This window comes from Lactuca serriola, chromosome 6 (assembly GCF_051521515.1).
Source record: "Lactuca serriola cultivar US96UC23 chromosome 6, Lser_US96UC23_V15, whole genome shotgun sequence".
Classification (NCBI taxonomy): Eukaryota; Viridiplantae; Streptophyta; class Magnoliopsida; order Asterales; family Asteraceae; genus Lactuca; species Lactuca serriola.
Genome location: NC_136413.1, coordinates 17,926,225 through 17,945,691, shown reverse-complemented (window position 1 = coordinate 17,945,691; position 19,467 = coordinate 17,926,225). Strand labels below are relative to the sequence as shown.

The following is a 19,467-nucleotide window of genomic DNA, read 5'->3' as shown; positions in this document are numbered from 1 at the left end:
ACATTATCTAGAATCTCTCTCTCTTACTACAAAACCATGTTCTTGATTTCTTTCTAAACTATTTTAAGAATGAAATTACTTATGTAAAGATTTATTTTGGCATTTAACGTTTATTTATAGATTCTTTACAAACACAGTTTTAAGCATGGTTACACTTACTAAGAAAATACTTTTTAGACTTTTAAAAGTATTACTACTGTTAGAAGAAAACTTGTAACTCTCACCAACCTTGTGTTGAACCTCTAAACTACATCTATTCTCAGGATATCATCAAGCAATATTTCAAACAGAAGGTTAGTCATGGAATTTTAGGCGACTCAATTATCTAGTTTTATTTCGTTATATCTACCTACCCGTTTAAGGCAATTTATGCACTATACTATTATCTGTAAGAACCATGTATTCGAACATCAAGATGGAATATAAATGATGTTTTGTTTATTGGTGTAATTTTGCTATATATCCAATTGCCTATGACCCATGAACTTAGTTACATAGCCCGACGAGTTCGGCGACATTGGCCGGGGGTGTGACAAGCTCACTTCAAATGCTGGTAACATCGATTCTTTCGAGCATATCAAAAAAGAAATTTATTGATCATCTGAAATGGTACATCGATGTCCGAAGCTGGCTCCAGAGTGCTTACTTATTGGTGTTTGATGATGCTAGGTGATGAATTGGATGAATGTTAAGATCACCTAGTGGGAGATTGTTAGAACTTGAAAAGTGAGCCTTAAACAATCTGAGGTGAAGCATTTTTAAGGTGACGATTTCTAAAGTCAAGACAATTCCGAAGTTACAGTTCAGACCGAGAAGCATCCCAATGTTAAAGTGTTTTTGAGTCTGTAATGTGCATTAATTGATATAAGTACCATTATGTCCTGTTCCCAATTTTTTATTGTATAGTACATGAGACAAGATCAACATCAACAGTTGTGTCAGTATGTTAATCTTTAGAATTCTAGCAGTCCACACTTATTTTTTGTCATTTGTCTATACATTACTCCTAGTCTATTTAAGGAGTAGTCACTTATGTATCATGTGTGAAACAAGCACCTTTTTCGCATCCATCAAGAACTATTGAGTCGATCATTCTCTCTTACATTTTTCTTGTTCTTGAGTCACTTTACAGCGTTCATACTTATTAATAATTTATTCTTTGAGCACTTTGCCGATTATCTTAATTCCGAGACAAGATTGGTTTACCAGACTTGACAAGATCTTTATTATTAAAAGACATTTATCTTATGTTAATTCAAGGTTTGAGTTCTCAAACCTTGTCCGTGCACCTTAGTTATTTTATTAACACTATATGGGTCCTTAGAGTCCCTTAGTGATTATATGTAGTGGATCTGAAATATGGATGATGTTTAAGTTCATGCTTTAGTTTTGATCTCCTTTTTCTTCATGAATGCCTTAATTTGAGATCAAGTCTTGCATTGGACATGAAAGTCCTTAAAGCCTCGATTTTGATGGTCTTTGGGATGTTAGAAAGCCTTCTAGAGAAGATGGATTAGTGGCTTGATGGATTAAGGAGCTTCTTCATCAAAATACTATTCAAAAAGATTTTACAACATGAGACTATGTCTGTCATGTCATGAGGATCAATGAGTCTTGGTTATTTTATCTTTGAGTGGCTCGCGACGTGAGACTATGCTTGTCATGTCGTGAGTGATAGTTGACCTATTGACCGTTGAATTTTTTTGACCAATGACCGTAATGGGTTTTTCATATAATAATGTGGAAAATACCTTAAACTCTTAAGGGTACATGCAACCTAATTGGATTTATGTCATAAATATATTAAAGCAATATACTATTGAACAACTAAATTGTAAACTGTAATTGAAATAAAATTCACAAGGATAATAACATACCCTTGATTTGTTATTGTTAACAACCCCTATGATCAATCCAATAGTGTCTTGAAAACTAGGTTTAATAGTGTGCAAGCCTCTAATGGTTCACACATACAACACAAGAACCCTAGAAGATTTAGGAGAGAGGGGAGAGGTAGGAAATTTTTGGCTATGGTGTGTATAAATGCATTGGCCGAAAATTCCAAGACATAAGGCTCTATTTATAGCTGACTGGGAAAACACCTAGAAACCCTAATTTGTATATAAATAAATATTATTTCAAATAAGGTAATTATCTAGTTCCTTAATTATCTGTATGAAGGCTTCCAGAAGACTCAAAAAGAGCCTCCAAACCGTTCCACACAGGATGGTTCTAGAACATGTCATTTGCTCAACTTTTGAACATTTATAACTATTGTCCTTCAACTTTTAATTAATTCTAATTAACCCAGAATTTATTCTAAATTAATTCTAATTAATTCTAAATTAATTATAACTATTTGTAATTAATATATTACTCAAATAATACATTAATAAAACATTTATCTCTCTCTAAAATTAATCTGGACAATTTCTTGGTTATACGGGCAACCCAAAAAGAACTTTACTCTTATTCATCAATATTATACCAATTTTGTTAGGACTTTAGACATCGTAATCCAACAATCTCCCACTTGGATAAGTCGGTTACAATAATTGGTCGTATAACTCCGAGTAACCAGTAAAGAGTAATTTCAAGACACTACCTAACTCTGTTGTTCCTAAGATAAGTGATCACATATTTCTTCGTTCTTCTTAATATCGTATAAACATGAGACATGGAATAGAATCAATCTCTTCTCCAAGACTTTGTTTTCCGATAATCTCGTTTTGTGATGACGTCATAAAACTACCAATCGAGCACATAAATTTAGTCTTGGTTGGGCCCAACACTATAATGTCTACATCAAAACTCTGGCAGGCCCAATGATATCACTTTTCCTATTAAGGAAAAAGGAATGAATAAAGTTCAACTATATAATCATACAATTTCACTCATCGAGTCATACATGGAATTACACTTTATAACACTAAGTTACCAGATGCGTTGGAGTAAACCAATGTACAACCAATTCGTAATATATGACTTACATATATCTTTTTTAAGAATAGAGGATTTTATCATCTTAGAATTACTCATGATTAAATAGATGAAGTAATATATAAGCGTGTTTTAACAAATACTTAAAATCTCTATTTCTAAGTACTCATGAATTCTTCAACAATCCTAATGCAATGTCCAGTCTATATGGACAATCTACAAACAATTCATGACAATCTTAAATCAATACTTACTTCTAAAGTATGACCGAATGTGGTGCTTTGGATAACTTAATAATCAGGAAGTAAAACATACAAAGTGAAACACACTAATAAATTAATTGACAAATAGCATCATACATATTGAATATACAAAAATCTCTGTTTAGTTAATCATTATTCAATTACAACTTTTAATTGCTATATAGTTTTAAAATGATCCAGAATAAAAATCTTTAACCACATAGCCTCCTTTGTTTCCTCACTTGCTGTGATATACTCTGATTCACAAGTAAAGTTAGCCACCATTTGTTACATGGAAATTTTCCAAGTTACTGCTCCATAATTTAATAAGAAAACCCAACAAGATTGAGAATAAATGTTGTCTCAATCTGTTTGAAAATTGGCATCACTATATCTACTCACCTTATGCTCATCTTTGCCACCATAAACTAAGATTATATCTCTTGTTTTTCGCAGATACTTAATTAAGAATATTCTTCACTGCCGTCCAATGAGCTAAACCAAGATTTCCTTGATATCTGCTAACCATTCTCAAAGCATAAGCCACATCAGGTCGAGTACATGTAATAGCATACATGATCGATCCTATAGCCGAAGCATATGGAATCCGACTCTTAGTATCTATCTCCTTATCATTATTGGGACATTGAGCCTTGCTCAACTTAATAGTATGATGCATAGATAAGTCTCTTTTCTTGGAATTTTCCATATCAAATCTTTTCAATATTTTATCCAAGTATGTACTCTGACTTAATCCTAGTAATTGTTCATGTATGTTCCTATATATTTTTATACCAAGAATATATGTAGCTTCTCCTAGATCCTTCATAGCGAAACATTTCCCTAGCCAAGACTTAACTTCTTGCAAGTTTGGAACACTATTTCCACATACAAAACTAGAAAATTACAATGATCCTACTAGCTTTGACATACACGCAAGATTCATCTTCATTTCTTGGAAAATCCAAACTCTTTGTCCTTTTCATGAAAGCATAGATCCAGCTATGAGATGCTTGTTTCAATCCATAGATAGACTTCTTAAACTTTCACAACTCATTAGGGAGTCTGGTATGCACAAAACCCTCTAGTTGAGCCATATAAACATCCTTAGCCAGTTTCCCATTAAAGATAACAATTTTGACATCACTACTAGAAAAACAGCCTTTTACAACGTGCAATACGTGTCAAGGAAGGCCCTGTTATAACAAGAGGACATGCTTTTGCGCATCATCTATAGACGATGTGCATTTATGACACGCATTTACAACGCTCTTTTACGACGCACATTTACGACGCGCAATGCGTATCAAGGAAGCCCCTGTCATAAAGGAAGACAACATGCATTTACGTGTCATAACCATATGACGTACGTTTATGACACGCATTGCGTATCATTAAAGCCCCTATCATAAATAAAGATGACATATATTTGTGTGTCATAAACTTCAATAGCCATTTACGATATGCATTTACGACGTGCCTTTACGATATTCATTTACGCATAATACAAAAATATGGAAACAAATATATACCAAAATAATCAATTTGATCTAATAACATCATGTCAAACAAGTTATCAAAAATTAAAATACATTGATCTTAATCTGATAGGACATTGTTATTAAGGGGTTTTCCCTAACTATATAACCTAATACTACATCCCTAACTATATAACCTAATACTACATCCCTAACTATATAACCTGATCCTTCATGTCATTGGTTTTCCACTTGGTGTACCATGTAAAAATGTTGAACTTGGTGCATGGGCGGCTGACCACCAGGCGTGGCTGGAAAGTAATTACTTGCTGATAAGATAACAATGCTTTAATCCAAGATGAGTCAAGAATGCCTAAGAAAAAGAATCAACTAAACAAGCAAAATCTTGATTGGATTTTTGTTAGTGTAAGAAGTTAGAGGTACAACCCTTTAGATGGCAGCTAGTATCCCAAGTGTGAGGTGTGGAGGCCTGTGATCCATTATCACCTAAAACAAAAAAATATTGAGTTAGAAACAAACTTCACCTTTATTTATTAGTTTTCCCTCCACCACTGCATGCATGCTTCAAATTCGTTAGATCAATGTTGTCGAAACTGTTAGACGACAATGAGTTTCCAAGTAATCCTAAAAATCAAAGTAATGCTTCAATCTCTTTTCAGATTTGTTAGAAATAAACTTTCTGTGGAAGATCTTTATGCCAAATACATTGAATTCCTGGGGAGGGAAATATTCAAGCCCAAGTGTTAGAAGGAAAAAATGGCAGCCTCTCAAAAAGAAAGAAAATATGTCTAAGTTGATTTCAATCTATCCCAATTTTCATTGATCAAACATTCAACTTTCATATTTTCAATTCAAATCAGAAACACACCTCAGCAGCCAGATAACAAATAGATCCACCAGTGAAATTCCACCAAAAATATCCTTCACTATAACAAACAAACTCTTTTAATTGTGTTTTGATTGAGAATTAATGAAATACCTCAGAGCTTCATATGACCGATACCTCCTTTGAAGGACCCAGACAGAGGCCTTGATCTCTTGAAACTAAAAGCATCTTCAATATTTACAATTTTTCCCTCGCCTGCATCTCCTGTGTCCTTTGTAGCATGTGTGGTCGAGAAGACTTGCACAATTAAAGCCTTCTTTTATGGAGCATCCGCTTTTATATGTTCATCAAAAAATTGGATCATTTATGCCTTGCTTAACTGCTTCAATGCAGCCACCTGTCTCATTACATTGCCAACATTAAACTTCTATCTCTGTATAAATAATATTTTAAATAAAAGTATCAAGAAAATGACACAATGGGAAAATTTGTAAAAAGCTCCATACCTCGTGATATTTCCTATCAAATTTGAGGGTACCATCTTGGATTTCTCGCCAAAAGTATACAAATTCTTCTCTTAAGTTCTTGTGCTTCTCAATCTTCATCTCAATCAGTGCATTAACATTGCTCTACACCATTATAGTATTAGATATTCAGATCAATAAACAATATTCATATTTTCCGACGAAAATTCCAAATTGATACAGAAAAAACAACTCTTGTGACCTTGAATTCATCATCTGGCATCTCATAGAGTTTAGTCTCAAACATCTTGAGAAATGATTGAACCCTTGACTCAATATGTTTAGGGCCCTGTTAAATCCAAGAAACAGGATTAGTATCCATGAATGTGACTGTAAGAATTTGTCATGTACTGAATTTTATCTCTTGTTTTTTTTCGTATTGGAGTTTTCCACTTATATTTTTCTGTTCTTATTTCTTCATCATCTTTCATTGGGCAAACAGTTGGGAATCTTTGAGACCATTTTCCGAACATTAGTCAAGTCATACATCATACAAACAAATAAAAAAAAACATGAAAAAGTGCCCACCTTTACTGTAGATTGTATGATGAACTGCACTCCACGGATGCCAAAATCGTTCCTAATATTATTCAATTTCATAAATATTGATTCTCATTAAAAATTCAAAATGAGATTTGGGTCGTTTATATAAAAATATAGAACAAGTGCAAGTGTTTCATATACCTCTGCATAAGCACAGTGATGTAACTAAGTTGCTCAACTGATCTAAGTTGGTGAAAGGATGGTTGTTTAGCAATAAGAGCTAGCAGCTGAAGTTTGATATTCAACTTAAAATCATCCTGATGTACATGTATATATTATATACACCATACCACAATTAACAATTAACAATTTCATTCATCATTATATCTTATGATACTTGAAAAAAAATGCTTACCTGAATGTACTGAAGAAGAGCTGAATTTTCATCACTTGGATTCAGACCCTCTTTAGTATAGCAATATGTAACACCCTTTTCTAAGTTGACCACCCTATTTGTCAGATGCTGTGATGGGAATAGAGCTTGAGACAAAGGTTTTGTCCCCTTAAAAAGTACATCTTCAACATGTTGAAGCATGAATTCGTCTTCATTTGATTCAATATTCCCTGGTTGTTGTATAGCTTTAGATAACAAAAAAAAACACAACTAGAATATATAGTAATGGTATAAAAACATGCTGCATAGCACTATATGAAGATTCTTGACAAAATTTGAGGATAAAATCTTGAAAGATGGTCAGGTTCAAGAACAGAAAGAACTTCAAGCTCATCAGTACAAGGCCATGATCCATCTTTTACAAGTAATGAGCAGTGTTACATGGCCTGCTGATATGGCTGTTGAAACTTGTAATTGTCCTATTCTTTTATCAGCAGTTCCTATAAAAAAGACAAGTAATTACACATACATAAGTAACAATATAAATTCATCGACATAACATAAGTAACAATGCCTTTTTTTTACCTTGATCACATAGAACCTATCCTCTTTTACTTCAAAAGTTGTAATTTTTAGTATTACAGTGTCGAGTAAGATCTCCAACTTGTGACTATATCCAGTCAAAGTCACCTGAATTGTTAATAAAAACAAGTTCACATGTAAAGAGTAAGTGTCAAGAGATAAGATATTAATAGTGAGAATTTTTTTTACCTGAAAACCATTATCTGTGTGACAAATGACATAATACAGACCAACAACCTGAGCATCATAAGCTAAAATGTAGAAATAAGAAGAGTATTAATAATGTAATATGTAATACCACAATAGTAAACAAATAAATATGTGTGTGTAAGAGAGAGTTAAATATTATATCAGATAAAAAAGCATAAAATCAACCAAAAGTATATTTAAACTTCTTTTGTGACTAACTGTATTCGGTCAAGTAATCCATCAATAACCGAGTAGAAATATTAGTAAGAACATTTGCTTCAGGGGAACTGCTAGCAAATGGGCAGTAAAAATCCAACTTAACATATGCTTTTGGAGTAGAAAATGTTGTGTTAGTGTTATACCACAATCTTGAATATTGTGATTTCCACAATAAAAGTGGAATGTTCACCTGTTTAGAATTTAAAACACCAAAACAGAGTTAAATTCGAAGATAATAAGATAATGAGATATGATTAAAAATTATATCACTAGTTACAACTCACACTTTTCTTTCATGTTCTTAATTGAAAAATCAGTAGGTATGAATACATAAGGACAGGGAAAATGTAGGTCTTCTTTAGGAGCTCTTTTCATCCATTTCTGTAATTTATTTACACATGTGATATTATAAATAATTCTGATTACAAAGTCAAACACATGTAAAGAAAAGTCAAAAGTAATACCTAAATGGTGGAGCCAATGATTTTTTCAACAGAAAATGCAGTTCCATACCATGGCTCTGTCAGCTCAGTATATCCATCAAAGTTTGTTGACTCCCAAAAGATTCTGGAACCAGAAGGGCATAATTGAGAAATCATATAAATTTAGCCAACAATAACAAACTCATTGATAGATGATACGCTACCTGACATTGTTTGGTGTGAGCTCATTTAGTGCAGACTCGATAACTTTAGGGAAAAAGTGGAAGGTAAAGATGATCCAACTAGCCAATCTTTTGAAGGGTATAACTGCAGTGTTGTTCAAAATCAAAATGATTATTCAAATAAGTAATCTAAAGCAAAAATATGATAAAAAGTGCAAATACCTGCGTATTTGATGAAAATTTCACAACATAATCAATTGGAGGAATCTTGTCCTGATAATGGAAGGTCATCTCACGGATTGCAGAAAGCTATATGGATCATATAACGAAATAACATCATTATATTTTTTTTAAAAGAGTATGAACATGATATGATAATATTTGTTGGTATTTTCAGGTACCTCATCAAAGATCCACTTACAAACACCAGATTGTTGCAAGAGTGTAATGTATTTGAAAAGGAGCCCAATTATATGTACAACATTTGCTGGTCTTTTAATGAAGCATATATTACAAATGTTGCCAATATCTAAATAAACATGAAAGAAATGAACACACACACACACATAGAAAAAGAAAAATGGAAACATTGACCATGTCCAACATCAGTTAAATCAATAACCACTTTAAAGAAAGAGAACTCCACAGTTCAGTCTGATTCACCAGCAGATAAGCTTGTCCCCAACCCAATTTCTTCAAGAAATAGAAGAGAGATCCTTCTCCTGCATGACCAATTAAGTGTCCAAGATACCTACTTGTCCCTTCCATGTAATGATGAATGCCAGGTGTCATTGCCCATGTAATTCTCAGCTTGTGACCATGTTTTACAGGAACAATTTTCACAATAACCTAATAAATAAATGCAACATGACAATATGTATCCCAAAATCATACAAATGATACATAAAGCAAACGAAGCTTTAAGGACTCAGACCTGAAGATGTTTAGGGTGCATGGTTGACCAGGGAAACTGGGATGGATGCGGTCAAGCTAGGTGGAAGCAGACAAGCTAGGGAAGAGAAGAGTTGCACACGGTGGAGCAGCAGTGTAGGGCGCAAACCACATATTCGTGATTCTCTCTCCCAAAATTCTGAAACGATAAGTTGTTGGATAAACAACATAGTTTTCTAAATCTTGGGATGAATCGTAGTTGTAAAGGTCAAAGTGAGAAATCTAAAAACCTAGAACTACTGAATCGAATTAAGGTTACCTTCTAACTTCGATTTAAAAAATAGGAAATTAGAGTTACCTTCTAGCTTCAATTTGAAATTGGAGAAATTAGGGTTACCTTCGACATTCAATCAGTTACATCTGGAGCCAAATCTCCCACAAATATCGATAGATCTGAACCAGTTCTTTCTCCACACTTTTCTCCTCTGATAAAACTCACTCAGTTTAACCGGAAAGCTTGATTAATATTTGGCATCATGGTTCCATTGTAGGTCTGGAGGATTTTCTCAGCGGATGAATGAGAATGAAACTCGATGAATCCATAACGTTCTGATTGGCCAATCTGTTTATTTCGTATTAGTTTTATCGATTGAACCTGTAAATTTAATGAACAGAGTGTCATGAACACCAGTTTGCGAGAAGCATGACTGGAGATAAGTTTCCCCCTTATCTACTAAACGGATCGGAGAAGAGGGAGAGTGAAGGAGAGGGGAGAATCGATTGCTAAGATGAAAGATAGAAAGAAGGTAGAAAAGCGGGTTTTGAAAATTTTGGGGATTCCGATTTCCCCCTTATCTACTAAACGCGGGTTTCTTTAAAATTATAAAGCGACACTTACAGAGGACACGTATTTAACATACAGTGCCCTCCGTGGTTTTATTTTTTTTTCTTATGACACTAATTTAAGGGCGCGCAATAATGTGTGACCTAGATCCAATTTTTTTTTTGAAGAGATGACACTTTTTTAATGTAACTCTCTTTTGCGTAACATAAATCAACAAATGTCGTGGTTTGCGCATCATAAAAGGGTCTTTTCTTGTAGTGCATCCATTTGCCATACTTCATAGTCATAGTGAGTAGCTATGACAAGCATTACCCTAATTGAATTTATCTTGGCAACTAGTGAAAAAGTCTCATCATAGCCAATCCCTTGGGTTTGAGTAAAACCTTTTGCAACCAGTCTATCTTTGTAAGTCTGTACACTACCATCCATGTCAGTCTTCTTCTTGAAGATCTATTTACACCCTAATATCTTTTGAACAGGTACTTAATCAACTAGGGTCTACACATGGTTATCATGCATGGATTGGATCTCGCTATCTATTGCCTCTTTCCATTTAGCATCCTTAGGGCCTACCATTGCTTCCTTCTAGTTAGAAAGCTCATCCAAATTTACCAGTGCTGCATCATAATAGATGTATCACCTTTTGCAATTATACGGAAACCATAGAATGAAGGTGGCATGCTAACCCTACTGGACCGACAAAGAGGCAACAAAGAGTCAATAGGCTCAACAATTTCATTATCAGATTGAGAGCTAGTATCTTCAAAAGTTGCTTCATCGGATGACTCTTGAATATCTTCAAGATCACTCATGCTCCCACTGCCCTCTTTAGAAATGAGATCTCTCTCTCTCTCACTCTCTCTCTATCTCTCTCTCTCTCTCTCTCAAGACTCCTCTTTGAGCTATAAACACCACGTTATCACTGGGTCTGTAAAACAAGTATCCAAAGGATTTTTGTGGATAATCAATGCAAAAACATTTCTTAGCTCTAGGTTCAAGTTTGTCTAAGGTTTATCGCCTAACGAGAATCTCACAACCCTAGACCTTGATATGTGCAAGTGAGGGAGGTTTCCATGTCTACAGTTCATGAGGTGTATTGGCAACTTTCTTAGATGGAACAAGATTGAGGATATGGGTGGCTTTTTCTAAGGCCTACCCCCAAAGTGATATTAGAAGAGAAGCTCGACTCATCATGGAACGGACGAAACCAAGTAAGGTCTAATTACGCCTCTCAGCTACACCATTCAATTGTGGTGTCCTAGGAGGTGTTAATTGTGAAACAATTACACATTCCTTTAGATAGTCGTTAAACTCGATACTAAGATACTCACAACCTCTATCAGATCATAGCGTCTTTATCTTTTTTCCTAATTGGTTCTCTACTTCATTCTAAAACTCTTTGAACCTATCAAAAGTTTCTAGTTTATGTTTGATCAAGTAAATATAACCATACCTACTATAATTGTCAGTAAATATAATGTACTAGCAATTTGCATCCTTTGTGGCAGATTTGAATGGTCCACACACATCTGTATGGATTAGGGCCAAAAAATCTTCATCTCTTTCACATGTGCCAGTGAAAGGTGATTTAGTCATGTTTCTCAACAAACAAGATTCACATTCATCATCTGGATTTAGGTCAAACGATTCCAGCACTCCATCCTTTTGGAGTTGGGCAATGTGTTTCTTGTTGATGTGCCTAAAACGAGAACGCCATAGGCATAACTTGTCTAAAATATTAGAAGAACCAATATTATATACATTTTTGCCTAAATCATTCACATAAACAATAGTTTCATACACACAATCAAAACCATAATGTTATCCTTTTCTAAATAAAACATGAAAATAAATAATGTTTCAAGCCATTTATGGAGAGTATCAACAATTATCCAAATCAAACCTAATACTATCAAACATAATCTCATAAGTCCCAATCCTGGTAACAACCAATCTTCATTGTTCCCCATGGTTAGGTTTAGCTTCCCATGTTTGACCTCTTCACTTTCCTTTAGTCCCTACATATCAAAATAAATGTGGAAACCACATTGTGTATCAAGAACCCAAGAATTTGAAATATTAGTATTATTGACTTGAATAGAATATGTACCAGATGAAGATTCAACCACTTTGGCCTTATGATCTTTCACTTCTTGCAAGTACTTGGGGAAAATTCTTATCCAATGGCCCTTTTGTCTATAATGAAAGCACACAACTTCCTTTGGATTAGCAACAGGAGGGGTGCAAAGTAGGGCTTTTCTTTTGTTCCATTGGTCTCTCCATGATGGATCTTCCTTTTCCATTTGGATGGGGTATGGAACTTTATCTTGTTCCCTTTGCTTTGTTGGATATCCATGATAGGGACACTTGCATAACTATTGGAATGAGACTTTTAGATTCCTGCTTCAGCCATTTGCAACATATTGTGAAGCTTAATCAATGTGGTCTTTGTATTTCTTAAATGATAAGTCAATATGAACTGATCATAACTATTGGGTAGAGAGTTGAGTACCATGTCAATGGCAAGGTCCTTATAGAGTTTACATTAAGTTTTTCCAATCTTTCCACATGCCACTGCATTTCTACCCACGAGTATACATAGATCCCCCTTCTTTCAATTTGCCCATTGTTAAGGACTTGACCACTTCATAACTCTCTTTTCTTGCTTTCATGTGGAACATTTGAGACAAGGCCATGTTAAGATCATATGGCCAGTAATCCTCAAAATTCTTTTGGAGCTCATGTGTCATAGTTGTAATCATAATGCAAGAGACCTTTGTGGCAACATCCACATGTTGATCATAGTTAGAAATCTCCTTATGAGTGGTAGTTTCTTTGTTGATTTCTGGAATTAGAGTAGTGAGAACATACTTTTTTCTCATCAAGTCCATGTAGTTTGGATTGAAAAGCAGTCCTGAACAAGGACCAATAGTAGAGTGAAGTTATGGCTTGATGAAGGAGGATGAGGAGGAGGGAGTTCACCATTTGAAGATATTTCTTTGAAATAAAGACCAGATTTTAGGTAGTTGATTAAATCCTTGATATTTTAACCCAAATTAATATTCAAGACGAGGGTCCAATAATGCAATTCAAAATTAAGTAAAGGGATGTCGTAATCTAATCATGAATTCATTTAAGGTAGGTAATGAATTTTACTATTTTCAATCTATATGAAATTCCTAGATCATTAGAAATTCATTGAATCTTATCAATGACATGTTTAATCTCGATTATGCTCTTCAATTTATGATTGGGATGTCAAGGATCACAAAAAAGATGTGAATACCCATGAAAACCCTCTTCACAACCTTGATGTCTTTTATCAACTCAAATTAACATGTCGGTAAGCCACTCACGCTCCATTAATTCATGATAATTTTTGAGTTGTGTCATAATTTCAACTTTATAGAACCTAATTAGTTTTTGGTTAATCATACATGCTCCACTAATGAATCATAAAGATTGATGCGTGTCTTCATGGATTAGCATACACTTTCACATTTTCCCTTAAAGTAACTAGTGTAGGAAATTTTATAAAGGTTCTATTACTTTATAACATGATACTTTTGATGAGGTTATGTCATATTGAACCCATTTTGCTAACAACCCTCCACCACACATGAGAGCGGTGGGTGAGAATAGACACCCATTCAACGACCATTTTATAGTTCCCTTCATTATACCGACTTTATAGCATGGCTTCGTGAATAAGGCATACTATCGATTCAAATGACTCATGTTATACAAATAGTATTGAACTTATAATATACATAAGTATAAGGTTGTATTTTAAACATTTAAAATAAATTTCATAAATTTATATTAATGATTTCAAAATTAATCTTTTTGATTAATCAAATAATTAAATTTAATTAAATCATGAGGATAATTCAAAGAGTCTAGATATTAGGAGCTTAGATTAACAATTATAAATATTCATATTTTATCTAATTAAAACAATATCTATAAATGTACTTATCCTAATCAAAATCTTAATTATCTCAAAATTTTCACTGAACAAGAGGTACCCCACAACGTGGCAGATAAGCTCCACGTTGTGGCAGAAGAAGAAAATATGTGGATCAGACAGTGGCCACGACGTGGTAGAACAACTCATGACATGGCGACGAAACAGAATAACGATTCTGTTTTCCTTCATTTTTCAAGTTCAATTTATGCACATTCAATTGTTAGACAACCAAATGCTCTGATACCACTAATGGGTTTTTCATGTAATAATGTGGAAAATACCTTAAAATCTTAAGGGTAAATGCAATCTAAATGGATCTGTGTCATAACTCTATTGAAGCAACACACCATTGAACAACAAAATTCTAAATCCTAACTGATTTGTTATTATGAACAAACCATATGATCAATCCAATAGTCTCTTGAAAACTAGCTTTAATTATGTTCAACCCTCTAATGGTTCATACCCAAAACACAAGATTCCTGGAAGATTTAGGAGAGAAGGGAGAGGTAGGATATTTTTGGCTATGGTATGTCTAATTGCATTGGCCAAAAATTCCAAACCATAAGGATCTATTTATAGCAGATTAGGAAAACACCTAGAAACCCTAATTTGAACAAAAAATAATATTATTTTAAAGAAGGTAATTATCTATTTCCTTAATTATCTTTATGGAAGCTTCCAAAAGACTCCGAAAGAGCCTCCTAACTATCCCACATAGGATGGGTCTAGAACCTGTCCTCTGCTCAACTTTTAAACACTTACAACTATCGTCCTTCAACTTTTAGTTAATTCTAATTAACCTATAAATAATTCCAAATTAATTTTAAATTAACTATAACTATTTCTAATTAATATAGTGGTCATATAATATATTAATAAAACATTTATCTCTCTCTAAAATCAATCTAGACAATTTCTTGGTTATGAGGGAGACCCAAAAAGGACTTTATTCTTATTCATCGAGTATGATCATGGTTAAGCCGGTCTGAGGTTTTGGTGTTGCAGACATCAGTCGATGATGGTTCAAATCCTATGTGGGGGAGAACTGGGCATTATGCTTGGAAGATCATTGGTCAATTCGATTTCATGGTTTCATTGTGAGGGTTCGGAGGAATCTGCAGTTCAGGTGAGCTAGATTTTGGTTTGGTTTATAGATGTATGGGGAAGGGGTAAGAAAGTGGGTTACCATCAAAGTGCTCGTGATTTAGGAGTTTCTTGTGGAGAGGATCTATCGGAACCCTCCATGGATTCGGGTAATTTAAGGTTTGGACATATCGTGGGTGTAGAGCAAGTTGTTGTTAGGTGCATGTCTTTGAGGACGCATGAGTCGTTCTCACAATAGATAGCTGATAGGTAAGGAAATTCTTGGCTCCTTTTTGGGTAGCACCACGAATCAGGATTGATGAGATTTGAACCACTCGTTTGTGTATCAATTATAGGAAACATGGTTAGCTCGTGGTATGGTTTGTTTATAACTGGCAGACAATGGGTAGTCGTTAATGTGCGGGGCAGGATCTAAGTTTGCCAAGAGTATTCTCACAGGTATCTTGTTCGATATGTGTAGGGTCATCGGGTTTGGTTCCCGATCCATTTTCAATTGTTGGTTGTTCTGTTAACAGTAGCAGATGAGGTTATTTGAAGGATTCGATCTAAATCAACTAAGGGTGTGACTGATGAGCCGACCCTTAATTAAGTCTAGTAAACTCAAGTTTTGGTCTAGGTGTGGGTGACCTCTCAATTTTCTTGGTTGTGAAATTATTCATTCTTGTGATTTGAGATGACAGGTGGTCTTAGTTATTCGAAGATTCGATATTGAATCAACGATGTTCAATTTTCAGGAATGATCGTGGTTGTGCAAGTTGTCGTTTCGCTAGATCGCATCGGCTAGGTTGGTATTGGGATTGTTTCGAGCAGGATTTTGGCAGCATTTTTGACCGACTTTGGAATCCTTCCTGAAGTTAAAGGTTTTATTGATCTTTTTCCTATTGGTGGGATATGTTCATTTCATCAATGTATGGGATCTTAAATATGGTCAATGGAAGGACGTGTCTAATAGCGGTTGGGGATTTATCGTTTCCTTCAAATTGTTAGTACGTCACCTTGGGGGTAAGGTCATGTTTAAGAAGAAACACAGTTGGCATGAAGAGCATTGTGTTTTATCGTAGGGAGTGTGTCATGTTGTGTTTACAAGATGGAGCAGTCGTTCGACCATCTATTTTGTTTCCTAATTTTTTGTGGTCAGGTTTCATCTAACATAGTGTTAGAGGTAGTTGGACTGTAGAAGAGTGTGTGTTTTAGAATGGTAGGACTCCTGAGTTTTGATAGTGTTGAGTGGGTGAGATGTCGATTCGGTCGTTACTAGTCAGTGGGATGATGATAGTGTGTCTTTAGATCGTTATATTTTTGGTGGTATGTCAAGTCCACCAAGCAAATTACAACCTTTGTTTTCAAGTAAAATGTAATATAATTGTAACACCCAAGATTTTGAAAGCCAAGAAAGTAAAGGAAATCCTAAATTTAGGAGGGACTCGGCAAGTCCAAGGAGGAACTCGACGAGTCCGAGCGGGATCCGAGTCGAGGAATAAGTGACCAACTCGGCGAGTCGGCCAAGGTGACTCGGCGAGTAGGGTCCGTGCGAGGAAAACCCTAAATCTGGGGCTTGGAGCCTATTTAATCGCCTCATTCTTCTTCCTAGTGCTCCTTTACTGTCTCTCACACCCAGAACGCCGCACCCTTAGCCCCCATTGTGATCATTCATGCTTTTGGCCATTTTATAGTGACTTAGAAGAAGAAGAAGAAGTGGGAATCTTTGAAGCATCAAGGAGTGGCTTTGGATCCGAAGTTTGGGGATCATTTCAGAGCATTTGAAGGTATTAAGTCGTTTCTCTCCTCCAGATTTTCCTTGGTTATGAGTTTTGGGGCTTTTAAGCCATGTTTAAGATCAATCTCGAGTTTGAGGTCCAGATCTGAGGTTGCTACCTCAGATCCATGCTTGTTTTGGTTTAGAATCCCGTAAAGTATCAGTCATTGAGTGGATTATGGAGCCTCTTGGTCTTAAACCTTAGTTTATGGTGCATTTTGCCTAGATCTCCTTCTCTACACGTAAAGTTTGCAACTTTATGTGCGGAGTAGGCTTGGGAAGAGTAGATCTACGGTTTGGAGTCCCTGCATGACTCGAAAGTCCTCTGCATGTTGTGGAACCGAATAGACTCGGCGAGTCCTTCGATTGGACTCGGCGAGTAGCTTGAAGATGAGGAGGAACTCGACGAGTGGGATGAACAGCTCGTCGAGTCGGATGAAGATGAGCATGAACTCGGCGAGTTGGATGAACAACTCGGCGAGTTGGTTGGAGATTTCCTTGTGCTCGACGAGTCTGTTCTTGGACTCGACGAGTCAGGTCGCGTGGTCCCAAACCCTTCGAGTTAAGACTCGAGTCAGCGAGTCGAGCCAGGAATCAGTGAGTTGATCAGGTCAGGATTCGGGAATCAGTAGACTCGGCGAGTCAGGGGCTGACTCGGCGAGTCAATTCGCGATTAGAAGGACTTTGAGCATAAGAACTCAGCGAGTCAGTAGGTGGACTCGGCGAGTAGGGTTGACCTGGAAGGTTGACTTTGACTAGGACTTTGACTTGGACTAGAGTTGACTTGGTTGACTGCCGGGGGTCAGTTAGACTTAGTGTTTCATTGATATTGATAGCTCGGGAAGCTAGTAGAGCCGGAGTTCAGTAAGTGGTCAGGCAGCAGCTAGTGGGATCATCAGCAAGTTCAACCAGTGCAAGTGAGTTTTCCCTTTGTATGAATGGGTCTACGGCCACAATGTCGGCCCATGTAGTTATGAGTAGAAGACCTGGGGGTTAGACCTAGGCACAGTATGCTAGTATGATATTCGGACGAGGTCCAATGATAGAGGGCGGGTGCCCAAGAGATGGTTTATGTGATAGTTTATACTTGTTGTCTGTGTGATACTTGTATGTGCCTGGTAGGGAGGTGAGTGTGGGCGAGGTCCCGTATCTCATCAATAGCAGAGTGTGGATGGTGTTCCACATCTCAGTAGCAGCAGCCCAGGGGCGAGGCCCAAGTTAGGAAAGGAGTGAGAGTGGGCTGGGCCCGTATCTCACTATCAGCAGGAGTATGGACGAGGTTCCATGATTCATCAGTACCAGGACACGGGCGGGGCCCAGAGATAGGCGAGGCCTTAGAGCAAGAGCTTTTAGCATACGTTTAGCTTATGTGATGTTATGTGATATGTGTATGTGCTATTATATGTTAGTGGGCGGGGCCCTATGACAGGTGAGGCCTAAGTGAAACAGATCTGTATCCGAGCGGGGCTCGAAGCCAGGCAGGACCTGGAGCGGTGGGGCCCTGGTAGCGGGTGAGGCCCGAAGTAGGGGGCGAGGCCCCAGATGGCGGGCGTGGCCCAGTATGTGCAGTATGTGGTTATGCATGGTATGTGGTAAGGTGGGGAACTCACTAAGCTTCGTGTTTACGGTTTTCAGTTTTGTTTTCAGGTACTTCCGATAGTGGAGGGAGGAGCTCGGGGTGATCGCATGGCACACACCATAGATTAGTCAGCCTGGGAATGTTTACTCTGATAATGAACATGTTGTTTGAAAACTTATACTCAAATTATGTTTTGGAATGATGTCTTTGCTTAAAGTAATGTTTTATGAAAAGAAATTTTTGGTCTTGAATTTTGGGACATTACAAGTTGGTATCAGAGCCTTGGCTTGAGGGATTCGGGCATACTCTCGGGTGTACCTGAACTCAAGCCGAGGAGTCGGATAAAAGTTTTCAAAAATGAAAAGACAGTTTTGTAAAAAGGAATTTGAAAACGAAAAACAATTTTAGCAAAGCAAAAATGATTCAGAAAGAAAAGAACTTTGAAAAGAGAAAAAGGGGTGTGGTGCATGCAATCAGCCGAGCTCAAGTAAGTACCCCAAACTACCCATACGAGTCTTTGTTATGATTATCGGTTAGTAGAACAGTATGCTAGAATAGGACTAAGGATCTAGGGATGATGCCTTATGTGCCTGTTATTTGTGCTTTTGAGCTGCACGATAGTGCGGACTAGACAGTAGTAGGATAGCCTGTTTAGGTTATGCCTGAGTTTATGAGTTTGTGTTACATGCTAGTACAGATTTTGCTATATGTGTATGATTGCTTGAGTATGTGGTGGTTAGATTTTCCCCTTGTCTGAATGCTGCTTGCTTTGTGCAATGTGGGATTTTGAGTGATGGGAGTTAGCTGTTAAGTGGATA

General features: G+C 36.3%; 1 pseudogene; it reads right to left on the bottom strand.

Annotated features, from left to right (window-relative positions):
• Positions 1-5,661: 5,661 nt before the first annotated feature.
• On the bottom strand, positions 5,662-9,799 carry LOC145059543 (insulin-degrading enzyme-like 1, peroxisomal; annotated as a pseudogene).
• Between the last annotated feature and the right edge of the window lie 9,668 nt (positions 9,800-19,467).